We start from the raw sequence: 26,557 nt of genomic DNA on the forward strand, positions 1-26,557 counted from the left end.
GATACTATTGAATTGTCCTCAGGTAGCACGTAGTTGTTGTCTCGTTAAAAACCTTGCCGGAAAAACCCGATTGGGATAAAAACCGGTCTAAGGGAAAAAGAGTGCAATGCGTACTTTAAACCCTGAGGTCTCGATGCCTTTGGTTGAACTCCTTTAATGAATTAGCACCGAATATATATATAGACGAAAGAAGGGGGAAAACCATACCTTAACAATAATATCGTTTGAGAAGTGATATGTTCCAGTTGTTTGGTAATGGTTCGCCATTCATCGTTCCGAGTTTATAAGACCCCTTTTCGACTATATTGAGGACTTGATAGGGTCCTTCCCAATTTGGGTCAAGCTTCCCTTAATTAGGATCTCGAGTGTTGGCGGTGACCTTCCTCAAGACTAAGTTCCCGATCCTGAAGTGGCAGAGGTTGGTTCTTCTATTGTAGTACCTTTCGATTCATTGCTTTTGCACAGCCATTCGAATACGTGCCGCCTCTCGTTTTTCATCTAATAATTCGAGGCTAGTACTCATTGACTCGTGGTTTGATTCCTCTGATGCATGTCGAAACATTGCGCTCGGTTCTCCGACTGGTATTAATGCTTCAGAACCGTACACTAAGGATAATGGGGTTGCCCCCATACTAGATTTTGATGTGGTTCGATATGCCCAAAAAACTTCGGGTATGATTTCTCTCCATTTTCCCTTAGTGTCGTTCAACCTTTTCTTTAGGTTTTGAATTATAGTTTTGTTCGTTGATTCGGCCTGTCCGTTCCCACTAGGGTGATACGGTGTTGATAATATTCTTTTTATTTTGTGGTTTTTGAGGAATTTCGTCACTTTGCTTCCGATAAACTGTTTCCTATTGTCACACACTATTTTGGCGGGTATCCCGAATCGACATACGATATGATCCCAGATAAAGTATATAACCTCTTTCTCTCTTATTTTCACGAACGTCTGTGCTTCAACCCATTTATAAAAATAGTCAGTCATAAATAAAATAAACTTAGCTTTACTTGGGACCGATGGCAGAGGGCCGGCGATATCCATTCCTCATTTCATGAATGGCCATGGAGATAGGACTGAGTGAAGTTGCTCTCCGGGATGATGGATCATTGGTGCAAACCTTTGACATTTGTCACATTTTCGAACGAACTCCTTTGCATCTTTGTCCATATCGATCCAATAATACCCTGCCCTGATTATTTTTTGGACCAATGAATCGGCACCAGAGTGATTTCCACAGGTACCCTCGTGAATCTCACGTAAGATGTAGTCGGTGTCTCCTGGACCTAAGCATACTGCCAATAGTCCATCGAATGTCCTTCGGTATAATGGTCCATCTGCAGTCAATGTGAATCGAGCAGCCTTGGTTCGTAGAGCCCTCAAACATTAAGGGTCCGATGGGAGCTTTCCATTCTTTAAGTATTCGATATACTTATTCCTCCAATCCCAGGTTAAGCTTGTAGAATTTATCTCGGCATGACCTTCTTCGATCACGGATCTCGAGAGTTGAACGATAGTCCCCGAGCTTATCTCGCCTTTCTCGACCGATGATCCCAAATTTGCGAGTGCATCGGCCTCACTGTTTTGCTCTCGTGGAACATGCTGTAAAGTTCATTCTTTGAAATGGTGAAAAGTGACCTGCAATTTGTCCAAATATCTTTGCGTTCTATCTTCTCGAACTTCGAAGGTTTTGTTTACTTGATTTACCACCAGCAAAGAGTCACACTTGGCTTCAATGACTTATGCTCCCAAGCTTTTAACTATCTCGAGACCTGCAATCATGGCCTTATACTCGGCTTTGTTGTTAGTCAACCTAGTAGTTTTGATAGATTGCCTAATAGTGTTACCCGTGGGTGGCTTTAAAACGATGCCTAGCCCGGACCCCTTCAGGTTCGAAGCCCCATCCGTAAAAAGGGTCCATACCCCCGATGACGTACCCGATTTCAATAAGAGTTCTTTTTCAACTTCGGATACGAGGGTCGGCGTGAAATAGGCCACAAAGTCCTCTAAAATTTGAGACTTATGGTCGTACGGGATTGATATTCGGTATCGTACCCACTGAGTTCGACGACCCATTTGGCCAATCAGCCTGATAGTTCGAGCTTGTACAAAATATTACGCAGTGGGTAAGTGGTCAATACGCATATGGGGTGACATTGAAAGTACAGCCTTAACTTTCTAGAAGCGCTTATCAGTGCAAGTGCCAATTTTTCTAAGTGTGGATATCTAGTTTCTGCTTCTCCTGAGGTTTGACTTACATAATAGACGGGAAATTGCGTACCTTGCTCTTCTTGAAACTAGGACACACTTACCGCGATTTCCGATACTGCCAGGTACAAGCAAAGTTTTTCGTCTGTTTTTTGAGTATGAAGTAGTGGTGGGCTCGATAGATATCGTTTTAATTCCTCTAATACATGTTGGCATTCCGGGGTCCAAGAAAAATCGTTCTTCTTTTTGAGTATAGAGAAAAATTTGTGACTTCGATCCGACGACCTTGAAATGAATCGGCCTAAGGCTGCAATCCGTCCCGTTAGCCTCTGCATGGCTTTCACGCTGTCCACGATGGCGATGTATTCGATGGCCTTGATTTATCGGGATTAATCTCGATCCCCCGATTTGACACCATGAAGCCGAGGAACTTGCCCAAACCGACCCCGAAAGCACATTTCTCGGGGTTGAGCTTCATGTTGTATTTCCTTAAAATCTCAAATGTTTCTTGCAAATGGGTCAAATGGTCCTCTGTGCGTAGGGACTTAACTAGCATGTCATCAATATAAACTTTTATTGATTTACCTATTTGTCCCTCGAACATTTTATTTACTAGGAGTTGGTTTTAGCCCGAAGGGCATCACATTATAATAATATATTCCATACTTGGTGACAAATGAAGTCTTTTCCTGGTCTTTCGGGTTCATTTGGATTTGATTATACCTGGAATAGGCATCGAAAAAAGTAAGGACCTTGTGGTCGGCCGTGGCATCAATCATGCGATCGATGTTGGGCCGCAGAAAGGAATCTTTGGGGAATGCTTTATTCAAATCTTTATAATCTACACACATTCTAAGTTTGTTCCCTTTTTAGGCACTACAACTACATTTGCTAACCATTCAGGATATTTCACCTCCCGAATGGACCCTATTTTGAGAAGTTTGGTTACCTCATCCTTTATGAATGCGTGCTTTACCTCGGACTGGGGTCTTCTCTTTTGCTTCATCGGTCTGAACCTAGGGTCCAAGCTTAGCCGATGCGTCGTTATATCCGGTGAGATACCTGTTATATCTTTATGGGACCAAGAAAAATAATCTACGTTATCGATAAGAAATTGAATAAGTTTTTTCCTGAGTTCGTGGGTTAACCCCATTCCCAGGAATACCTTTCGTTCGGGCCAGTGCTCGATTAGTATGACTTGCTCCAATTCCTCAATCGTTGATTGGGTAGCGTCGAAATCATCGGGAATCGCGAAGGATCGAGGGATCCTTTGATCATCATCTTCATCGATCTTCTGGTTTTCTAGTTGGGTTAAAGTTGATGTCTGTGATTGTTATTTGGTATCTTGTTCCCCTTTTGAGTCTGATCCCTTTTGTGATGACCCAAAATGCCATCTTTAAAGTTAATAATTAATTCAGTGTTCTAAGACCTCGAAAAGAACTATTTATCATTACTCGACTTGCGTGCGCAGTCCGTAAAAATTTCCGGAAAGTATTTAGGTGAAAATGGATTAAAATGTGAATTAGAGTTTTAAAACTCAACTGAGTTGACTTTGGTAAATATTTTGAGCAAACAGATTCAGATCAGTGTTTTGACAGTTTCTGTAAGTCCATATCATGATTTGGGACTTGGACATATGCCCGGAATCAAATTCCGAGGTCCCTAGCCCAAGATATGGAATTTTAATGAAAAATTAAAGGTTTTAAAAGCTTAAGTCAAATAGTGACCTGATATCGAATTATGTGTAAATGACCCCGAAATAGAATTTTGATGATTCCAATAGCTCTGTATGGTGATTTTGGACTTAAAAGCGTGATCGAAATTTTATTTGGAAGTCTGTTGTGAAATTAGGCTTGAAATTGCTAAAATAAGAATTTAATATTTGGAAGTTTGTCCGGGGAGTTGAATTTTTTATATCGAAATCAGAATCCAGTTCCGAAAATTTTTATAGCTCCGTTATGTCATTTATGACCTGTGTGAAAAATTTGAAGTCAATCGGCCTTGATTTGATGGGTTCCGACATCGAATGTAGAAATTAAAAATTCTAAGTTTCATTAAGCTTGAATTGGAGCATGATTCGTGATTTTAGCGTCGTTTTATGTGACTTAAGGTTTCAAATAAGTTTATATGATGTTTTAGGACTTGTTGGTATATTTGATTGATGTCCCAAAAGCCTCGGGTGAGTTTCGGATGGTTAACGGATAAAACATTTGACTTAAAAAGTTGCTGCAATTTTTCTCTTCAGCTTGATGATCGAGCCCAGGGTCGACGGCCAGGGTCGAAGCCAGAGACGAGGCCATGATCAAAGTCCCAAGCTCGATGCCATGATGGAGGCCATGATCGAAGGCCCAAGCTCGATGCCATGATCGTGGCCATGATCGAAGGCCCATGTTCGATGTCATGATCGAAGGCCCAGGCTTGATGCCAGGATCTAGGCCATGATCGAAGGACCAGTCTCGATGCCATGATCGAAGTCCAGGATCGAGCCTGTGATCTAAGCCACGATCGAGGCCTAGGCTCGAGGGCCATGATCAAAGCCACGATCGAGGCCCAATTTCGAAGGCTGCCTGGGCAGATTTATAAAGGAGGGCATTCGTCCCATTCACCATTTTTTTAACAAACTTGAGCTTGAGCAGAAGCGATTTTTGGCAGATTTTTAAGGAGAAACATTTGGGTAAGTGATTCTAACTCGGATTTTGTCAATATACACGAATATATCATTGTTTTCACCATTTAATTAGTGTATTGAGATGGAAATTTGGGAAAATTTTAGAAATCTCATAAAAATGAATTTTTGAGATTTCGGTGTCGATTCGGAGTCAGATTTGAGTGAAAGTGGTATGGTTGGATTCGTAATTGAATGGGTTATCGGATTTTGTAAGTTTCGCCGGATTTCGAGAGGTGGGCCCCGCGGGCAATGTTTCGCTAATTTCGGATTTTATTGAAAAATATAGTATTTTCTTATGAAATTGATTCCTATAGTTTTTGTTGACTGTATAGAACTAATTATGACTAGATACGAGTCGATCAGAGTCTAAAAATTGAGGAAAAGACATACTACTTGGTTAAATTGGAGCAAGTAGAGGTAAGTGACTTATCTAACCTTGTGTGGGGGAAAGTTTCCCTAGGATTGGTATTAATTGTAATGTGATAAAAGTCGTGTACACGAGGTGACGAGTGTGTACACGGGCTAAATATGAAGGATTATGTTTTTAAATTGTGTAGATCACTATTGCATATTAATTAAATTATTAAATCTTGTTATATTATCCATCATTGATTTGATTTATATACTTTAAATCTGCTTGACCTTTTTCCTGCTAATTGTTTTACCTGTTTAATTGGAACTTGATTTTTTTTATTCTGTGCATTAATTGAAGTTTATTTTATTTAAATTAAATATTATTAATATAAAGTATTTGATATTTTTATATTTGGTATTGAAGCAACGTAATAAAGACTTTGAAATATTATTTTGCTGAATTATTTATTCCTGAATATTTTTGTAAGATTTTTGTACTCATTGTGATGGAGCCGTGAACTCTTTATTGTGGGAAAATACTATTGACGATTTATTTTTGCATGATCCGTGAGCTCTTTATTGTGGAAAAATATTGTTGTTAAATTATTTTTGGCAAGTTTAATTATTTGAACACTTGAGGTGCATATTGTGATATATTGCGATATTGATACACATGCGGTGGTGTAAGGTCTGGGTATTGAAATGCATGTGGTGAGATAAGGGTGGCTTGATACACGTGGCTAGTAGGGAAAACTACTAGAAGTCATGCGGTGTGATAAGGATGGCTAAGACGTGGGATGCTATTTCGGAAAAAATATTTTCTTTAAAAATAAATTGTGAAGGCTCCCGCGGTGAGATAAGAAAATGAGATATTGTGAATTTATTTATGATTTGGGATTATGAGGCGGTACCTCGGGAGTTTCCTTTTTGATATTGATTTATGGCCGCAATTGCCTTTGATTATTTGTTGTGATTTTCTTAAAGTTGAAAGGAATTCTGTTTTGATTCCACGAGATATTATTTGCCATTAATTTGTGTAATTAAATGGTGACATGCTACTTGATTCATTTTTATTGTAATTTTATTTTATTATATTGTTAAACATTTTACCATGCAATTATTAGTTTCCAGTAGGGTCTGACCTGACCTCGTCACTACTCTAGCGAGGTTAGGCTTTGCAGATCCGGGTACACCTTACAGACCAGGCATTAGTAAACTAGTTGTACGAGGAGACTTCGAGGTATATCTACCAGCGTCTGCAGACTCCGGAGTCCCCTTCTATCTTACTATGTTGTCTTCCTTATTTGCTTTAGACTCTGATATATAGAGACATAGGGAATAAATTCTTAGAAGCTTGTGACTTATTTCTACCGAGTTTTGGGAGTTGAAATTGTTTGAATTGTAGTTTATTTATTTCAGATATTTATTATTATTCCGCATTGATAGGCTTACCTAGTCTTTGAGACTAAGTTCCATCACGACATCCTACGGAGGGAATTTGGGGTCGTGAGAAGTTGGTATCAGAGCTCTAGGTTCATAGGTGTTATGAGTCACAAGCAGGTTTAGTAGAGTCTTGCGGATCGATACAGAGACGTCTGTACTTATCTTCGAGAGGCTATGAAACTATTAGGAAATATTCACTTCTTTGATTCCTTATCATGCGTATTTGTTGACTTCAAAATTTTAAACCATTGTCTTTCTATTCTCTCACAGATGGTGAGGACACGCACAACGTGATCTGATGATCAAACACTCGCGCCCCCTGTTGGAGCCGTAAGAGGCCGGGGTTGGGGCAGAGGTTGAGCAAGAGGCCGAGGAAGACCATGTGGTGCAACTAGAGCACCTGCACGAGCTGCTGCACTAGAGCCACCAGTAACTCCAGTTGGAGAGAAGGCACCTGAGACGCCTGTTACTACTCCTGCACTTCAGGAGACTCTTGCCCAGTGTTTGAGCATGTTTGGCACTCTAGCTCAGGCATGGCTAATTCCACTTGCTCCTGCCACATCTCAGGCCGGGGGAGGAGCATAGACTCCCGCCGCCCGTACTCCAGAGCCACGGGCCCAAGTTGACCATGCCCTAGAGGTTATACCAGTGCAACCAGTTGTCCCAGTTCGGCCTGAGATTAGGACAACAGTTTCAGAGGGGGAGCAGCTCAGGCTCGAGAGGTACAAGAAGTTCCACCCTCCCACTTTCAGCGGTTTAGCTTCAGAGGATGCTCAGGGTTTTCTGGAGGAATGTCACCGTATCCCTCGTGATATAGGTATTGTGGATTCCAATGGGGTTTCTTTCCCGGCATTCCAGTTTAGAGGAGCAGCCTACCAATGGTAGCGGGCATATGAGTTGGATAGTCCGACTGAGGCAGCTTCACTTACTTGGACTCAATTTTCATATATGTTTTTAAGGGAGTATGTTCCTCAAAGTCTTAGAGATGCATGGCGCGCAAAGTGTGAGTAGTTGAGTCAGGGTTCCATGACCGTGTCAGAGTATTCGGTCTAATTCAGTGATTTGGCGAGGCATGCACCAGCCTTAGTTGCTACTGTTCGAAAGTGGGTTCGCCAATTTATTGAGGGTTGCCACCCTAGTATCAGAGACAGTATGGCCCGAGAGCTAGAGATGGACATCACATACCAACAGGTGGTGTCAATTGCTAGAAGATTGGAAGGTATGCGAACTCGGGAGAGGGAAGAGAGAGAAACTAAGAGACCTCGAGATTCTGGCACATATCTTGTGCCCCAGTTGCAGCCCGTCATGGTAGAGGTTATGTGAGACATCCTATTCATTCAGCACTTCCAGTTTCCAGTGGTATTCCGGCTACTCCCAGACCTCAGGTTCCATATTATGCACTGCTAGTGTCTTCTGTACCTCCTGTACGGGGTGCTTTCAGCGGGCAGTCTAGTCGATCAGGCCCGAGCCAGTCCCAGCAGCCACGTCCTCCGAGGGCTTATTTTAAGTGTGGTGACACTCGTCATATCATAAGGGATTGCCCCAGATTTGGAGGGGTGCACCTCCATGGATTTCTCAGGCCCCACCTATTCCACAGGTCCCTCAGGCTTCTCAGGCCATGATTACGGCACCAATTGCCACTCCACCTACACAGCCAGCCAGATGTGGAGGTCGGGCACGTAGAGGTCACCCTAAAGGGGGATGCCAGGCCAGATATTATGCCCTTACTGCTAGGACAGAGGCCGTTGCATCCGATTCTGTTATCATAGGTATTATTCCGTTATGTCATAGGGATGCATCAGCGTTATTTGATCTAGGCTCCACTTATTATTATGTGTCATCTTATTTTACCTCATATTTGGGCGTAACACATGATTCCTTGAGTTCTTCTGTTTATGTATCTATACCCGTGGGTGAATATATTATTGTGGACCGTGTGTATCAGTCGTGTATAATTGTTATTAGTGGTTTTGAGACCAGAGCTGATTTATTATTGCTCGGTATGGTGGATTTCGATATTATTTTGGACATGGACTGGTTGTCACCCTATCATGCTATTCTTGATTGTTACGCCCAGACGGTGATGTTAGCTATGCCAGGTCTATCGCGGATAGAGTGGAGAGGTACCTCGGATCATATTCCTAGCTAGGTTGTTTCATTTCTTAAAGCTCAACGAATGGTTGAGAAGGGGTGTAATGCGTATCTGTCCTATGTGAGAGATATTAGTATTGATACTCCTACTGTGGAGTCAGTTCCTGTAGTAAGGGATTTTCCTGATGTATTTCCAGCAGATCTTCCGGGTATGCCACCCGATAGAGATATTGACTTTGGCATTGATTTATTACCGGGTGATCAACCCATTTCTATTCCACCATATTGTATGGCCCCAGCAGAGTTGAAAGAATTAAAAGAACAGTTACAGGAATTACTTGACAAAGGCTTCATTAGGCCTAGTGTATCGCCTTGGGTGCTCCTGTCTTATTTGTGAAGAAGAAGGATGGTTCTATGCGGATGTGTATTGATTACCGCCAGCTGAACAAGGATGCAGTGAAGAACATGTATCCATTGCCACGTATTGATGATCTATTTGGTCAGCTTCAGGGTGCCAGAGTGTTCTCTAAGATCGACTTACGTTCAGTCTATCATCAGTAGAAGATTCGGGAGCCAGATATCCCGAAGACTGCTTTCAGGACTCGGTACGGTCATTACGAATTTCGTGTGATGTCTTTTGGGCTGACCAACGCCCTAACAACATTTATGCACTTAATGAATAGTGTATTTTAGCACTATCTTGATTCTTTCATCATTGTGTTTATTGACGACATTCTAGTATATTCCCGGAGTCGGGAAGATCATGAACATCACCTGAGGACTGTGCTTCAGACTTTGAGAGAAAAGAAGTTATATGCAAAAATTTCAAAGTGTGAATTCTGGCTTGATTCGGTGGGATTTTTGGGTCATATAGTTTCATGTGAGGGGATCAAGGTAGATCCGAAGAAGATTTAAGTAGTGTAAAATTGGTCCAGACCGTCCTCAGTTACGGAAATTTGGAGTTTTCTTGGTTTGGCAGGGTATTATCGCCGATTTGTAAAGGGTTTCTCTTCTATTGCTGCATCTATGACCAAATTAACCCAGAAGGGTGCTCCGTTCAGGTGGACCGAGGAATGTGAGGAGAGCTTCCAAAAGCTCAAGACAACTTTGACTACAGCCCCAGTATTGGTATTACCTACAAGTTCGGGGTCTTATACTGTGTATTGTGATGCGTCACTTATTAGTCTTGACGCAGTGTTGATGCAAGACGGTATGGTGATTGCCTACGCGTCCAGACAATTAAATGTACATGAGAAGAATTATCCGGTCCACAACCTTAAGTTAGCAGCTATTATTCATACCTTGAAGATTTGGCAGCATTATTTATACGGTGTCCATTGTGAGGTCTACACCGATCACCGGAGTCTACAACATCTGTTTAAACAAAAGGATCTTAATTTGCGACAGCGGAGATGGTTGCATTTTCTTAAGTATTATGATATCACCATTCTCTATCATCCCGGGAATGCCAATGTAGTGGCCGATGCCTTAAGTCATAAGGCGGAGAGTTTGGGCAGCTTAACATATTTACTGGTAGCAGAGAGGCATTTAGCCTTGGATGTTGAGGCCTTGGCCAACCAGTTTGTTAGACTGGATATTTCCGAGCCGAGCCGAGTTTTGGCTTGTGTGGTTTCTCAGTCTTCTCTTTATGATCGTATCAGGGAACGACAGTATGATGACCCCTATCTGCTTGTCCTTAAGGACACAGTTCAGCACGGTGATGCCAAGGAAGTCGCAATTGGAGATGACGGTGTATTACAGATGCAGGGCAGGCTATGTGTGCCTAATGCAGATGGTTTGCGTGAGTTAATTCTCCAGGAGGCTTACAGTTCACGGTACTCCATTCATTCGGGTGCTGCAAAGATGTATCTGGACTTGAAACAACAGTATTGGTGGAGGCGGATGGAGAAAGACATAGTGGAATATGTAGCTCAATGCCTAAATTGCCAGCATGTGAAGTATGAGCATCAACGACCGGGTGGATTGCTTCAGAAGTTGGAATTTCCAGAATGAAAATGGGAACGAATCACTATGGATTTCATTGTTGGACTCCCACAGACTCAGAGGAAATTCGATGTAGTTTGGGTGATTGTAGATAGATTGACCAAGTCAACTCATTTCATTCCTGTGATTACTACTTACTCTTCAGAGCAGCTGGCTCAGGTATATATTCGCGAGATTGTCAGACTTCATGGTGTACCGGTATCTATCATCTCTGACCGGGGTACACAGTTTACCTCACGGTTTTTGAGGGTTATACAGCGAGAGTTGGGTACTCGTGTGGAGTTGAGTACAACATTTCACCCTCAGACGGACGGACAGTCCGAACGTACTATTCAGATACTGGAGGATATGCTGCTTGCGTGTGTGATAGATTTTGGGAGTGCTTGGGATCAGTTCTTACCACTTCCGGTGTTTTCTTACAATAACAGTTACCAGTCAAACATTCAGATGGCTCCGTATGAGGCCTTGTATGGTAGGCGATGCCGGTCCCCAGTTGGTTGGTTCGAACCGGGCGAGGCTAGACTATTGGGTACAAACTTGGTTCAGGATGCCTTGGAAAAGATTAAGTTGATTCAGGATTGACTTCGTACAGCCCAGTCTAGACAGAAGAGTTATGCGGATCGGAAGGTTCATGATGTTGCATTCATGGTTGGTGAGCGGGTATTGCTCCGGGTTTCGCCTGTGAAGGGTGTGAGGAGGTTCGGGAAGAAGGGCTAGTTGAGCCCTAGCAATATTGGGCCTTTTGAGGTTCTTGAAAGAGTTTGAGAGGTGGCTTACAGACTTGCACTACCACCTAGTGTCTCTACAGTTCACCCGGTGTTCCATATTTCTATGCTTCGGAAATATCACGGCGATCTATTTCATGTGTTAGACTTCAGTTCAGTTGGACAATGATCTATCTTATGTTGAGGAACCAATGGCTATTTTAGATACACGGGTTCGAAAGCTAAGGTCAAAGAACATTGCTTCCGTGAAGGTTCAGTGGAGGGGTCATCCGGTCGAGGAGGCGACTTGGGAGATCGAGCATGATATGCTCATCTGTTATCCACACTTATTCACCAGCTCATGTACTTTTTCTAACTCCGTTCGAGGACGAACGTTTGTTTTAGAGGTGGAGAATGTGATGACCCAAAATGTCATCTTTAAAGTTAATAATTAATTATGTGTTCTAAGACCTTGAAATACACTATTTATCATTACTCGACTTGCATGCGCAATCCGTAAAATTTTTCGGGAAGTTTTAGGTGAAAAATGGATTAAAATGTGAATTAGAGCTTTAAAACTTAACTGAGTTGACTTTGGTCAACATTTTGAGCAAATGGACTCGGATCAGTATTTTGATAGTTTCGGTAGGTTCGTATTGTGATTTGGGACTTAGGCGTATGCCCGGAATCAAATTCCGAGGTCCCTAGCCTGAGATATGGAATTTTGATGAAAATTTAAAGGTTTTAAAAGCTTAAATCAAATAGTGACCGTATGTCGAATTATGTGCAAACGACCCCGGAATAGAATTTTTATGATTCCAGCAGTTCCGTATGGTGATTTTGGACTTAGGAGCATAATCAGAATTTTATTTGGAAGTCCGTAGTGAAATTAGGCTTGAAATGGCTAAAATAGGAATTTAAAGTTTGGAAGTTTGATCGAGGAGTTGACTTTTTTATATCGGAGTCAGAATCCAATTTTGAAACTTTTCATAGCTCTATTTTGTCATTTATGACTTGTGTGCAAAATTTGAGGTCAACCGGGCTTGATTTGATGGGTTTCGACGTCAAATGTAGAAATTGAAAATTCTAAGTTTCATTAAGCTTGAATTGGAGCATGATTCGTGATTTTAGCGCCGTTTTATGTGATTTGAGGTTTCAAATAAGTTCATATAATGTTTTAGGACTTGTTGGTATATTTGGTTGAGGTGCCGAAGGCCTCGGGTGAGTTTCAGATGGTTAACAGATCAAATATTGGACTTCAAAAGCTGCTGCAATTTTTCTCTTCTGTTGGATATTCTAGGCTGTTATCAAGCCCAAGATCGAGCCCAGGTTCGACGGCCAGGGCCTAAGCCAGAGACGAGGCCATGATCGAAAGCCGAGGTTCGATGTCATGATCGAAGGCCCGGGCTTGATGCCAGGATCTAGGCCATGATCGAAAGACCAGGCTCGATGCCATGATCGAGGTCCATGCTCGAGCCTGTGATCGAAGCCACGATCGAGGCCTAGGCTCGAGGTCCATGATCGAAGCCACGATCGAGGCCCAGTTCTGAAGGCTACCTGGGCAGATTTATAAAAGAGGGCATCGGTCCCATTTGCCATTTTGTTAACAAACTTGAGTTTGAGCAGAAGCGATTTTTGGCAGATTTTCAAGGAGAAACATTCGGGTAAGTGATTCTAATACAGATTTGGTCAATATACACGAATATATCATTGTTTTCACCATTTAATTAGTGTATTGAGATGGAAATTTGGGAAAATTTTAGAAATCTCATAAAAAATGATTTTTTGAGATTTCGGTGTTGATTCAGAGTCGGATTTGAGTGAAACTGGTATGGTTGAATTGTAATTGAATGGGTTATCGGATTTTATAAGTTTCGCTGGATTCCGAGAAGTGGGCCCCACAGGCAATGTTTAGCTAATTTCGGACTTTATTGAAAAATGTAGTATTTTCTTATGAAATTAATTCTTATAATTTTTGTTGACTGTATCGAATTAATTATGACTAGATACGAGTCAATCGGAGTCGAAAAATCGAGGAAAAGGAATACTACTTGGTTAAATTGGAGCAAGCCGAGGTAAGTGATTTGTCTAACCTTGTGTGGGAAAAATTTCCCCTAGGATTAGTATAAATTGTAATGAGATGAAAGTTGTGTACACGAGGTGACGAGTGTGTACATGGGCTAAATGTGAAGTATTATGTTTTTAAATTGTGTAGATCACCGTTGCATATTAATTAAATTATTAAATCTTGTTATATTCTCCATCATTGATTTGATTTATATACTTTAAATATGCTTGACCTTTTTCTTGCTAATTGTTTTACCTGTTTAGTTGGAACTTGGTTTCTTTTATTCTGTGCATTAATTGAAGTTTATTTTATTTAAATTAAATATTATTAATATAAAGTATTTTACATTTTTAAATTTGGTATTGAAGCAACTTAATAAAGACTTTGAAATATTATTTTGCTGAATTATTTATTCCTGAATATTTTTGTAAGATTTTTGTACTCATTGTGATGGAGCCGCGAACTCTTTATTGAGGGAAAATATTATTGACGATTTATTTTTGCATGAGCCATGAGCTCTTTATTGTGAAAAAATATTGTTGTTGAACTATTTTGGCAAGTCAAATTATTTGAGCACTTGAGGTGCAAATTGTGTTATATTGCGATATTGATACACATGCGGTGGTATAAGGTCTGTGCATTGAAATGCATGCGGTGAGATAAGGGTGACTTGATACATGTGACTAGTAGGGGAAATTACTAGAAGTCATGCGGTGTGATAAGGATAGCTAAAACGCAGGATGCTATTTCAGAAAAAATATTTTCTTTAAAAATAAATTGTGAAGGCTCCCGCGGTGAGATAAAGAAATGAGATATTATGAATTTATTTATGATTTGGGACTACGAGGCGGTACCTCGGGAGTGCCCTTGTTTATATTGATTTATGGCCGCAGTTGCCTTTGATTATTTGTTGTGATTTTCTTAAATTGAAAGAAATTTTGTTTTGATTCCACGAGATATTATTTGCCATTATTTTGTGTAATTAAATGGTGACATGCTACTTGATTCATTTCCATTTTTATTTTATTTTATTATATTGTTAAACATTTTACCATGCAATTATTATTTTCCAGTAGGGCCTGACCTGACCTCGTCACTACTCTACCGAGGTTAGGCTTGGCACTTACTGGGTACCGTTGTGGTGTACTCACACTACGCTTCTACATATCATTTTGTGTAGATCCAGGTATACCTTATTAGACCAGGCATCAATAAACTAGTTGTACGAGGAGACTTCGAGGTATATCTGCTAGTGTCCGCAGACTCCGGAGTCCCCTTCTATCTTACTATGTTGTCTTCCTTATTTGCTTTAGAATCCGATGTATAGAGACATAGAGAATAAATTCTTAGAAGCTTGTGACTTATTTCTACCGGGTTTTGGGAGTTGAAATTGTTTGAATTGTAGTTTATTTATTTCAGATATTTATTATTATTCCGCATTGATAGTCTTACCTAGTCTTAGAGACTAGGTGCCATCACGACATCCTACGGAGGGAATTTGGGGTCGTGACACCTTTGTTGACGAAGGTAAGGATATCGGAATTGCTTATTCGACGACAAACATTTCTCTCGCGGCCGGTTGTTCTCCGTACACTATTTTGATTCCCCCCGATGTTGGGAATTTAAGAACCTGGTGTAAGGTCAAAGGTACAACTCTCATGTTGTGGATCCATGGCCTTACAAAAAGGGCGTTGTACCTCATGTCGTTTTCGATTACGTGGAACTTCGTTTCCTGGATGGTACCACCCATGTTTATCGGCAGAATTATCTTGCCTTTGGTGGTTTCACATGCCATATTGAATCCGTTTAGAACCAGGATTGCGGGTACGACCTGGTCCTGTAGACCGAGTTGTTCTACAACCTTCGACCTAATGATGTTGGCCAAGTTACCTGGATCAATTAACACACGCTTAACTTTAGTTTTATTCATAAGTACATATATTACCAGTGCATCGTTATGAGGTTGTATGACTCTTTCTGCATCTTCATCATTGAAGGACAAAGCTCCTATGGGTGCATAATCCTGAGTTCGATATCGCTTTTCCCTCACAATCGATGTCTTAGTGCATTTAAGCACCAACCCTTGAGGGGTATCGACGACACCGATAATTATGTGGATGATGTGTTGTGGTTCTTCTGGTTCATTTTGTTTGCCGAAATCCCTGTTTTTGAAATGGTTCTTTGCCCGTTGCTTACAAATTCTCGAAAGTGCCCTTTATTGAATAACTGGGCTATCTCTTCTCTTAGTTTCCTGCAATCTTCCGTTCTGTGGCCATGGGTGCCATGATATTTGCACATTTGATTGGGATTCCTCTGGGCAGGATCAGTCTACATGGGTCGAGGATATTTAGTGTCTTTGGTGCGTCCGATAGCCGACATGATGGCGGATGCATCAATGCTGAATTTATACTCCGATAACTATGGTGCTTCCTTAGATCTGGTAGGCCTGTCGAACCCACTTATGTTCATCAGCCCCCGAGACCCTTGACCTCGATCATTTCTTTTGTTTCTTTGTTCGGGGTTGCGTCTCGATTTAATTGATTCCGTGGTTTCCACTATACGGTCGGTATCGGTCCCTGATCGGACCTTGTTCTCGATTGATATTCATTCGAGCAACGGTTCAGACCCCAATTGATCATCTTCGACTCTTATTTTTGATTGGTATCGATTGTGCACATCGGCCCAAGTGATAGCTGGGTACTCGATCGGGTTATGTTTCAAGCGCTGTGAAGCCGTAGAACTTCATTCGTTCAAACCTTGAGTAAAATCCTGAACAACCCAATCGTTTGTGACTAGTGGCAGATCCATTCGTTCCATTTGAAAATGAGATACGAACTCCCTTAGCATCTCGTTATCCTTTTGTCTTACCTTGAACAGGTTCGACTTCCTGGTCTCGACTTTTATGGCCCCGGCGTGTGCCTTTATGAAGGAATCTTCAAGCATAGCAAAATAATCGATATAATTAGATGGTAAATTATGATACCATATCATTGCTCCCTTTGATAGGGTTTCACTGAATTTCTTCAATAATACAGATTCGATTTCATCATCATCTAGGACGTTCCCTTTGATGGCACCTATGTATAAGGTAACATGTTCGTTGGGGTCGGTAGTTCCGTTATATTTAGGAATCTCTGGCATGCAGAACTTCTTTGGGATCGGTTTAGGAGCTGCGCTTGGGGGGAAAGGCTTTTATATGAAGTTTTTGGAATCTAAGCCCTTCAATATTGGTGGTGCCCCCGGGATCTGATCAACCCTGGAGTTGTATGTCTCTACCCTTTTGTCATTTGCTTCGATCCTCCTTTCTTCCGATTCTATTCGTTTGGTCAGTTCTTCGAACATCTTAGCAATTTCGGGATTAGTCCCCGACTCCTGCTCATTTGATTTCACTATAGCTGGTTCCGTTGTATGGGCAATTTCTCGGGGTTGACTGGGCTCTGGTCTACTCGGTATCTGGGTTTGACTCTGCAACTGAGTGATTGCTGCCTGTTAAGCTTGCAACATTTCTAAAATCATACGCAAGATGACGCCGTTTTTCTCGATGTTATGGGTATCTCGAGCTGCAGACCGAGTGCCACCATGAATGCTATTTTCAGGTTCAGAATGTAGGTTCGCCTCAATGGCCACATACGAATTGATATCTATCGGCACTTCGATTCGAGCTCCAACGGCGTGGGCAAGTGGTCTTTCGGTACTGAGTGTCAACTTGTTATTCTCATCTTGAAGACCAGCTTTGTTGTCGATAGGTAAGGCCATTTGATTGATAGTTAGTCGTTGCTAATCCGAAATCGAAGATACTTTCGGAAACAAGCGCAAAACGGTATGTTTTTGCAAATTCGTATCAAATAACCACTATTATCCTTAGTCCCAAGGTGGGCGCCAAACTGTTTATCCGAAAAACGGATAGAGTTAAATTTATACGTAGTTCTAAGGATATGTGGTATAATTTAACACAAATCGTATGGATAAATAAGAATATCTAATATTTGACTGTGAGGATGAAAGATATGAAGTTAGAAATGATAGTTCTTCAATATGAAATGTGTGATATCTCAGTTACCAAGTATGCAAAAACTTGTGTCTTACAGAAATAATAACCATACCCTTTATAGTGGAGAGATTCTACTTTAGATATAATTAAATATACATAGTGGGAGACCCATGATAAATCAGCTTTTTCATAATTTCTGCCAGGATTCTCTTCTCTAGTGGGATTGCAACTGCTCTTGTCTATAAAATCGATCTTGACCCGAGCTCTCGATCTTGACTCGAGCTTGATTCTGACCCGGATCCTTGTATTGATTCGGGGTCAGTGTTGGTCGGTCTCTGCCTCGTAGGCTCGATAACTTCACTTTGCATCATAGTTCGATTTGGACTCGAGTTCGATAATGATATCGAGCTCGACATTGATCGGTCCTTAGGGCTTGAAGCTTGGTGACCTGACTCCGAGTCTCAACCTGATTATGAAGATGCTTCTCCAATCCAACGCATTACTATCTCGACCAATTCATACAAAAGACTAATCAGTTTTTACCGTATACAACAAGACCAAATTTAGAGTTTTTCAACAAATAATTCTTGTTGTGTAGAATATAAGCCAAGATAAAAACAATACTATACCTTTGAAAAATAATTTCAATGAAAGCTGAAATGGAGGAAACAATGTATCTTCCATCGTTTTTCCTTTTCTCGCTCTTTTCTCTCTTCGCTTGATGGATCAATAACTACAGATAAGATGTTACGTATCATGCACTTGCTTTTTTAGTTTTTCAATTGATGATTTAACCAAAAACAAAATCTTATATCTTAAACCATAATTTTTCTTATCGGATAAACCGTTAACCCGTTAAGAATTTTTATATTTACACTTTTATATGAGATCAACAAAAGTTACATGAGTATTATCAGAAAATAAATTTGAAAATGCCTTCAAGTTTTCAGTCAAGTTTTGTAGGTGTAGGGAATTCCGATTGTATATAAATTTTCAGTCAGTTTGACCAGTTTTCAGTCTTTCCCTTTTTTTGTTGATATGAAATAGGATAACTATGCAACCAAAAGAAATACTTATAATAAGTGCAGTACAAATTACAAAGTGTTATTAGATTCTATCATTTAGCAACAGATGTTAACAAGCCTCGTAAACTAAAAGGGGATGCAACTTATACTCGAGTCACTTTATTAGGTTTGGCCGTTTGAGATTCACAAGACTAGGATTGTTCAAATTTTTTTTATTTGATTTAGTCGATAAATCGCCCAATAATCGTTAATCTGATACCAATCTGCCCGTTATCTTATTGGATTGCTAACTGATTACTACATTTAATAATTCGATAACCGATAAGATGAACCGTTAAGCTTAATTATCCGTCTGATTCACCCGATAAGCACCTCAACCCCTATGGCTGCAGTCCTTCCTCGAACCCTGTATAAACGCATGATATTTTGTGCCCGTACCAGGCTGGCCTTAGTTCCAAAATAACAAACTCTTATTTTGGTCCTTGTAATACATGGTTAAAACATATTTAACCTTTTTATATCTTTGCTTACCAACCTTGGCAAATTTAACAAATTATTAATTATGAAACTATTCAATTAACAAAATTCTTTTGTTAAATTTGTATTTTCACTTTTATTTGGGGGAACTATACTTCTAAATATAACATATATCCTACGTAAAAGGAACCCGGACGGACGTTTCAATTAATTGAATTTGAAGGTTGAATATGATTAATCAAATTTAACAAGCACCAAAATCACAATATATCAATAACTAAAGGATCAAAACTGCAATTAGAATAATATTCAGAGCTCGTTACAACAGTTTTGATTAGGACTCTTCAATCTCGTTAGTGGGTGGCTATTTATAGAAACTAGGGTTTGTCAATTAGGAACCAAACATAAAATTTTATAACATTGTAGAAAGAAATGTTTGAATATTTATATACTAATCAACTATTTTTGATATGTAGGTGGTTAGCAAATCTTATCAACTTTACTAGTTTGGTATATCAATTGGGTTATTAGCCAATTGTATTATTTCAAGTGGGCCTAAATGTGGCTAACATCCAAATTTAAGAACGTCAAAGCTAGAAAAGATAAGGAAAACAAATTGTTATAATAATAATTGAAAATGTTACAATAAGTCTTTTTTTAAAAAATTTGTGGTGTATGATGAATTCAACATTTGTAAAATGTGCTTTCAATTTCAAGTTGAATTATTTAATTGCAAGAAAAATAAAGGTCAACAGAAAAAGAAAGGAACTTTATTTAAAAGAAAAACATTAGTTCTAAGAAGAGGAGCCAAACTACTAAGCTTTTCAGAGTATCATTAATTATCATGTAAAATGGGGATAACAATATATTCTTACTCTCTATTCGCTAATAATTTCATTCTGTCACAAAAACATTGGAACTCAATTCTTTTTAGAGAATATGATGCTTCAATAATCAAAAAGTACATTAGACCAACAAAAAATAATCAGAATTTGTTCTAAATATATATTCTAAACCTTTTTTCCAAGTGAAGGAATTTATTCCCTTGGTCAGGTAGGTCAGGAAGGGAGCTTTAGGTCCGCGGTAAAGTTGTTTCCGATAAATATATCACGGGTTCAAGCCGTAAAAATGTGATGATCATATAGGTCAATTTCAGTTTTAACCTTTATTTCTGTGTTCTGAGACCTCGAATAGTTGTGTTTAGCATTTTTCGATTTGTGTTCCCATTCCGTATCTTTTCTAAAAAAAATTTTATGTGAAAAATTAAAGAAAATATGAAATTTTGCCTTAAAACTCATTTAAGTTGACTACAGTCAACATTTTGTGTGAACGGACCCGAATCAGTATTTTGATGGTCCCGGTGGGTCCGTATCGTGATTTGGGACTTGGGCATATGCTCAGAATCGAATTCGGAAGTCTCTAGCTTGATTTAACGTGATTTCTTAAAAACTAGTAATTTAAAGGTTTAAAAAATTCTAAGTTTGACCGTAGGTTGACTTTGTTTCTACCAGGTTAGGATTTCGGTTCCGTACATTGATATATGTTCATTTAAGTATTTATGACTTATCTGCAAAGTTTGGTGCAAAACGGAGTTGATTTGATGTGATTCGGACGTCCGGTTGTAAAGTTGCATGTTCTGGAGTTTCTTTAAAAAATTCATTTGTTTTGGTGTCTGATTCATAGTTCTAGGTGTTATTTTGGTGTTTTGATCTCGCGAGCGAGTTCTTATGATGCTATTACACTTGTGTGAACGTTTTATTTGGAGCTCCGAGAGCTCGGGTGAGTTTCGAACGCGTTTCAGAGAGTTCATGAGAGATCAGATTTTTGCTGGCGCTCAGATCTCGCATTTGCGAGCTTCATGCTAGCATTTGTGAAGAGCACAGTGGCCTGAAGAGTTCGCATTTGTGAACTCCCTATCGCATTTGCGATGATGGTCTGGCCTGAGTGTTGGTCGCAATTGCGCTCACTAAGTCGCTTTTGCGACATGTCCAAGTTCGCATTTGCGAACAATTCATCGCAAATGCGATGATAGCAGAGATGAGAGTTCTTCGCAATTACGATAGTTTTCTCGCATTTGCGGTACAAAAAGCGGAGAATGCGGGATTTAGCTCATTTTTCATAAACTCTCAACCCTAAACACCTTAGAGGTGATTTTTCCAAGAAGTTTTCTTCCTAAATTCATTCGTAAGCAACTTTAATCTATTTCTTTTCAATTACCCATTATTTTCCAAGTGTTTTCAATATTAAATCTAGGTTTTTCATGGTAGAGATTAGGGATTTGGGTATAATAAAGGATTTTTGTAAATTTGGGATTTAGACCTTGAATTGAGGTCGGGTTTCGAAATAAATTACATAACCTGGCTCGGGGGTGAACGAGTAATTGGGTTTTGGTCAGAATATTGGGTTTTGACCAAGCGGGCCCAGGTTTGACTTTTGTTGACATCTTCGAAAAAAATATAAAGATCTTAACTTTATGTTTTGTAATTGATTTTTCTAGCATTGTTTGTTTATATTAAGTTGATTTTAGTTAGATTCGGTTGGTTCGGAGGCGAATTTTAGAGGAAAGGCCCCGGTTGAGCTTTAATTTTCTTGCGGAGCGAGGTAAGTGTTGGGTCTAACCTTGATTTGAGGGAATTAGGAACCCTTTAACTATATGTTATGTGAATTACATGTGTAACAACGTATATGCGAGGTGAAGAGTGTATATACGCCGTCAAGATAGTTGATTTCATGCTTTCCCGTATTTCATTAATTAGTTTGTTCCATATCTTAACTGTTACATGCTTTAGTTGCTTCTTATGCCTTAACTTGTTACTTGTCACTATCTTATCTTGTATTGAAATACTCGTTTCTTTCATGCTCCATGATTAATTGCTACTTGCCTTAATTATTTTACTTGTACACTTTAAATGTCATATATTTGGCTTGTTTTGTATTAATTGTAGCATTTCTTGACTTGGTACGAGATTCCTTTATGGCTTTGCTTTCATAATTCTTTAATCGCATAAATTCTTGTGAATTGAGTTGTTTAATTGATTACATTTATTAATTTTATTTATGGATCGGGTTGCACACCGCAACAGATGGAATAAGAGGGATTGATATTGATATTGATATGGTGGGATCGGGTTGCACGCCGCAACGGATTTTATATGTGATATTGATATGGTGAAATAAGGGAGGATTGTGTTTGTTCGGTGGGATCGAGTTACGCACCGCAACAGATTGTGTGTTTTGTATTCATTCTTGCATTGTGTTAGCTTTCAGTGTTTTCATACGAGATTCTGAGGTACTATGTTTCCGGTTTTACTGATTTCGAGGATTGAGTTATTTTCATCAGTTAACTTCCTTACTTTTTCTATATTTCTTTCTTGTTATTATTATTATACTACGTACGGGTTATTGTAAGTGACTCGCCTTAGCCTTGTCACTACTTCGTCGAGGTTAGGCTCGTCACTTATAGAGTATATAGGATCGGTTGTACTCATACTATACTTTGCACTTCTTGTGCAGATTTTGGAGTCGATCCTAGCGGCGGTGAGTAGATTGCTTGGATTGATTGCTTGACGAAGACTTGAGATACAACTGCACGATGTTCGCAGCCCTGAAATTCCCCTTCTACCTTATCCTAGTTGTTTATTTTATTTCAGACATTTTTACTTTCATTCAGACCGTTATTTGTATTATTCTAGTCGTTCGTGTACTTGTGACACAAGTTCTAGGATTGTATTTGAATGTTGCTATTATTATGGTTTTCTCACTGTATTTCAGGTATTTCAGTTCCTGAGTTATTATTTAATATGAATTGATAAAACTGGTTTAAAACTATTCTAATGTTGGCTTGCCTAGCAAGCAAAATGTTAGGCGGCATCATGGTTTTGAGGGTGGTACTTTCGGGTCGTGGCAAATTGGAATCAGAGCACTAGGTTACATAGGACTCAGGAGTCACGAGCAAGCTTAGTAGAGTCTGGAGGATCGGTACGGAGACGTTTGTACTTATCTTCCAAAGGTTATGGAGTTTAGGAATAATTTTACTTCTATCCGTCCATATCGTGCGATTTTATTCTATCATTGATGATTGAACCCTTCTATTCTTGTTCTCTCATAGATGGCAAGAACACACACAACATCGGTAGTCAGACAGGAGCCGGAGCCCCCAATGACAACTATGACCAGGGGCAAAGGTCGAGGTCGCACCAGAGGCCGAGGCAGAGCTTAGCTTAGAGCTCAAGAAACAACACCCGCAGTGGAGACTCACGTTGATTTTGATGAGGAGGTTACAGCTCAGACTGTACCCGTCGGACCAGCTCAGGTCCCGGAGAGGTTCATGTCCACTCCAGTGCTTTAGGAAACTCTAGTCTGTTTGGTGGGCCTTATGGAGAGTGTGGCCCAGAACGGTACATTCTCAGTGGCACCATCAATGTCTTAAGCTGGGAGAGGAGCACAGACTCCCGCTACTCACACCCCGGAGCAGGTGGCTCCCCAGTATCAGACTCTAGCAACCCCGCCAGTTGGGGTGTTTCAGCCAGTTGTTGCAACACAGGCCGGTGATATGCCCACTATGTCTTCTAAGGCTTTGTTGAGGTTGGACAATTTTACAAAGCTCTTTCCTATTCATTTCAGTGGTGCACTTTCTGAGGACCCACGTGATTATCTAGACCGCTGCCATGAGGTGCTACGGAATATGAGTATAGTTGAGACCAATGGGGTCAATTTTGTAGTGCTTCAAATGACTGGTTCCTCCAAGAGCTGATGGAGAGATTATATATTGACTAGACTAGTTGGGTTGCCTACACTTACCTGGAATCAGTTCTCACAACATTTTCTAGAGAAGTTCATTCATGTCACTCTGAGAGAGGATTACCGCAGATAGTTTGAGCATCTTCAGTAGGGTAGTACGACTATTACCCAGTACGAGACTCGATTTGTGGACCTAGATCGGCATGCCATTATCTTGCTCCCTACTGAGAGGGAGAGAGTGAGGAGATTCATTGATGGGCTCACTTTCACTATCAGGCTACAAATGGCCAAGGAGACCGAAAATGATATTTCTTTCCAGACGGTTGTAGATATTGCTAGACGGATCAAGATGGTTCATGCTCAGGAGAGGGGGCAAGTGTGTGATAGGAGGCCTCGTCATTTTGGTGGTTTCAGCGGTGCCTCATCTGGGGGCAGAGGTACTTTTGGTAGAGGCCATCCTCCCAGACCATTTTAGTCAGCGCTTCTGGCATCTCATAGTGCTTCAGGAAGTCGTGGTCCTTATGTGCCTCATTCTAGGTAGCCAGCCTATTGTGCGCCATAATATCCTATCAATGCACCTCCGATTCAAAGTTATCACCATGGTTATCCGGCCCATTTGGGTCAGCTTCAGCTTCAGCAGCCACAACAACAAGATGAGTGTTTTGAGTGTGGAGGTACTTGTCACATCAGGAGGTTCTGTCCGAGATAGTTGGGCGGCATGCCATAACAGAGTTCTCGTGCCATGGTCCCGGCACTGGTTGCTGCACTACCGACTCAGCCACCTAGAGCCAGGGTATGAGGCACCTCAAATTTTCGATGAGTCCGAGGTCATAAAGCATGCTCACAAGTCGCTTAAGTATCGTCTTTCCTTCCACGAGAGGTTAAGGACTATAACAACTTATATGATTATGATATTAAGTGCAGTAGGTGTATTGGATGTTGTTTAGGGTCTATGTGAATGGCAAGAATTTATGTGGAACAAGTTGGATAAATTAATTGGAAAGGATGTCTTAATTAGCGTCGGACCCGACTTCAAACGAATGCAACTCCCAAAATATAAAGACTTAGGTGGTGATATACCTATCAAACTAAATTCTTTTGAGTCTAGTTTCCAACTCATCAAATCATTTGTCATTTGGATATGCATACAAAAAGTTATGGTCATTTTACCAGAACTATGCCATTTGCGCGCCCAAATGCGCGACAGCGCACAAAAGAGGAGTTTCTGCCTTGCGTACGCGGTCAATTTCCCAAGTGTGAAGTCGCGCACGTAGGAGCCCTATAAATACCCCCAAGGCTGGGGAGATAGAGTGGCTAAGTCATTTCTTTGAGCTAGGTGATCGCGTCCAAATGCATACCTCAAAAGAAGTATGAAACGGTCGCTTACAATTATAGAAACCCAACTAAGAGTCGGGGTCAAATCCACAGGGAGCTAAGATAGGAGTTAGGGGTATATATATATCAATGCGTTTGATTGAACTATCAAGATTGCACTTCCACAAAAAGATTAGTTTTCTATTTCTATTTTTACTCTATTGATTGCAAAATAAAGAAAGAAAACTACAGATAATTATTTTTAGGGTTTTTCCAAATTGATAAAAAGCCTAGGGTTGTGACCATTACCTAAGTATTTGACTAATGGGATAAAGAATTTAATGCTTGTTTTGTTGACTGAGGTGTATTATAGCTATCAACTCTAAATTACCCACTCAATACCTCTAGGCCAGAGAGTGGTTTTACCCAATTTGGCTTTCTCAAGACCAAATGGGTATCACACAAAACAATTGATAAAAGCTCAAGTCGGTTTATTACTATCTATAGGTTGAACCCTTTAATTGGGTAAATAAATCTCTCAATTTGACCAAATTTCTTGTTAGCCAAGTTATCCTAGACTAGGTATCTCTTTCTCAAGGAGAGACTAAGTCAAATAGGCGTGAACTAATATTTGCAACCATTAATTCCTCAAATTAAAGCATGAACTACTCTAAATAATAAATACTCAATCATAAACAAATACTAAATTAAATACCCACAGGGTTTACACACTAAGGCTGGGTCACAACCCTAGTAATAATCTAGCTACTTATACTTGTGATTGAAGAAAATGAAGAAGAGAGACTAACTAAACTCATAATTAAAGATTAAAATGGCTAAATCTATTGTAAAATACACCAAAGAAAAGTAAACTTTCAAAAATGGCAAAGAAAAATGGCTACGGTAATTGCTGATGTTCAAAACTTGACCTAATTTCGTGAAACTCTTCTATTTATACAACGGTGAAAATCTCTGACAACAATACCCCTCGGGAGATTTGGCGGCCGCACAATTCCATGTGCGGTCTGCAGATTTCTTCATCTGACCACATCAGGAGTTATGCGACCGCACAATTCTGAACTGCGGCCACGAAGCAACTTTTCTGCGGTCTGCAGATTAAGAACTGCACCAGCATGACAATCTTCTATGGTCCGCAATGTTAGGGTTATGGCCACAAGGCTATCTTCTGCGGCTGCACAAATATTATGGGGTCCGCAATTCACTAATGTCCTGGACTTGGAAATTTGCATACTATCTGATCTTGAATCCTAGCCCAGTTTTTGTAGCCGCACAATTCATGTGCGATCCGTATATTGCACAATTGTTTGCAGATTTCCTCTTTGGTTGCAGCTGCAGATGGAATTCTGCGGTCCGCAATTTCTTTTGTGGCCGTAGAATTCCTTCTGCGGGCCGCACATTTTATGCTTTTGTGCCCCTTTATTGCCTTTTTCTTAGACTTCTCCTTTTTAGTC

The sequence above is a fragment of the Nicotiana tabacum genome, chromosome 21 (genome assembly GCF_000715075.1).
Source record: "Nicotiana tabacum cultivar K326 chromosome 21, ASM71507v2, whole genome shotgun sequence".
NCBI lineage: Eukaryota > Viridiplantae > Streptophyta > Magnoliopsida > Solanales > Solanaceae > Nicotiana > Nicotiana tabacum.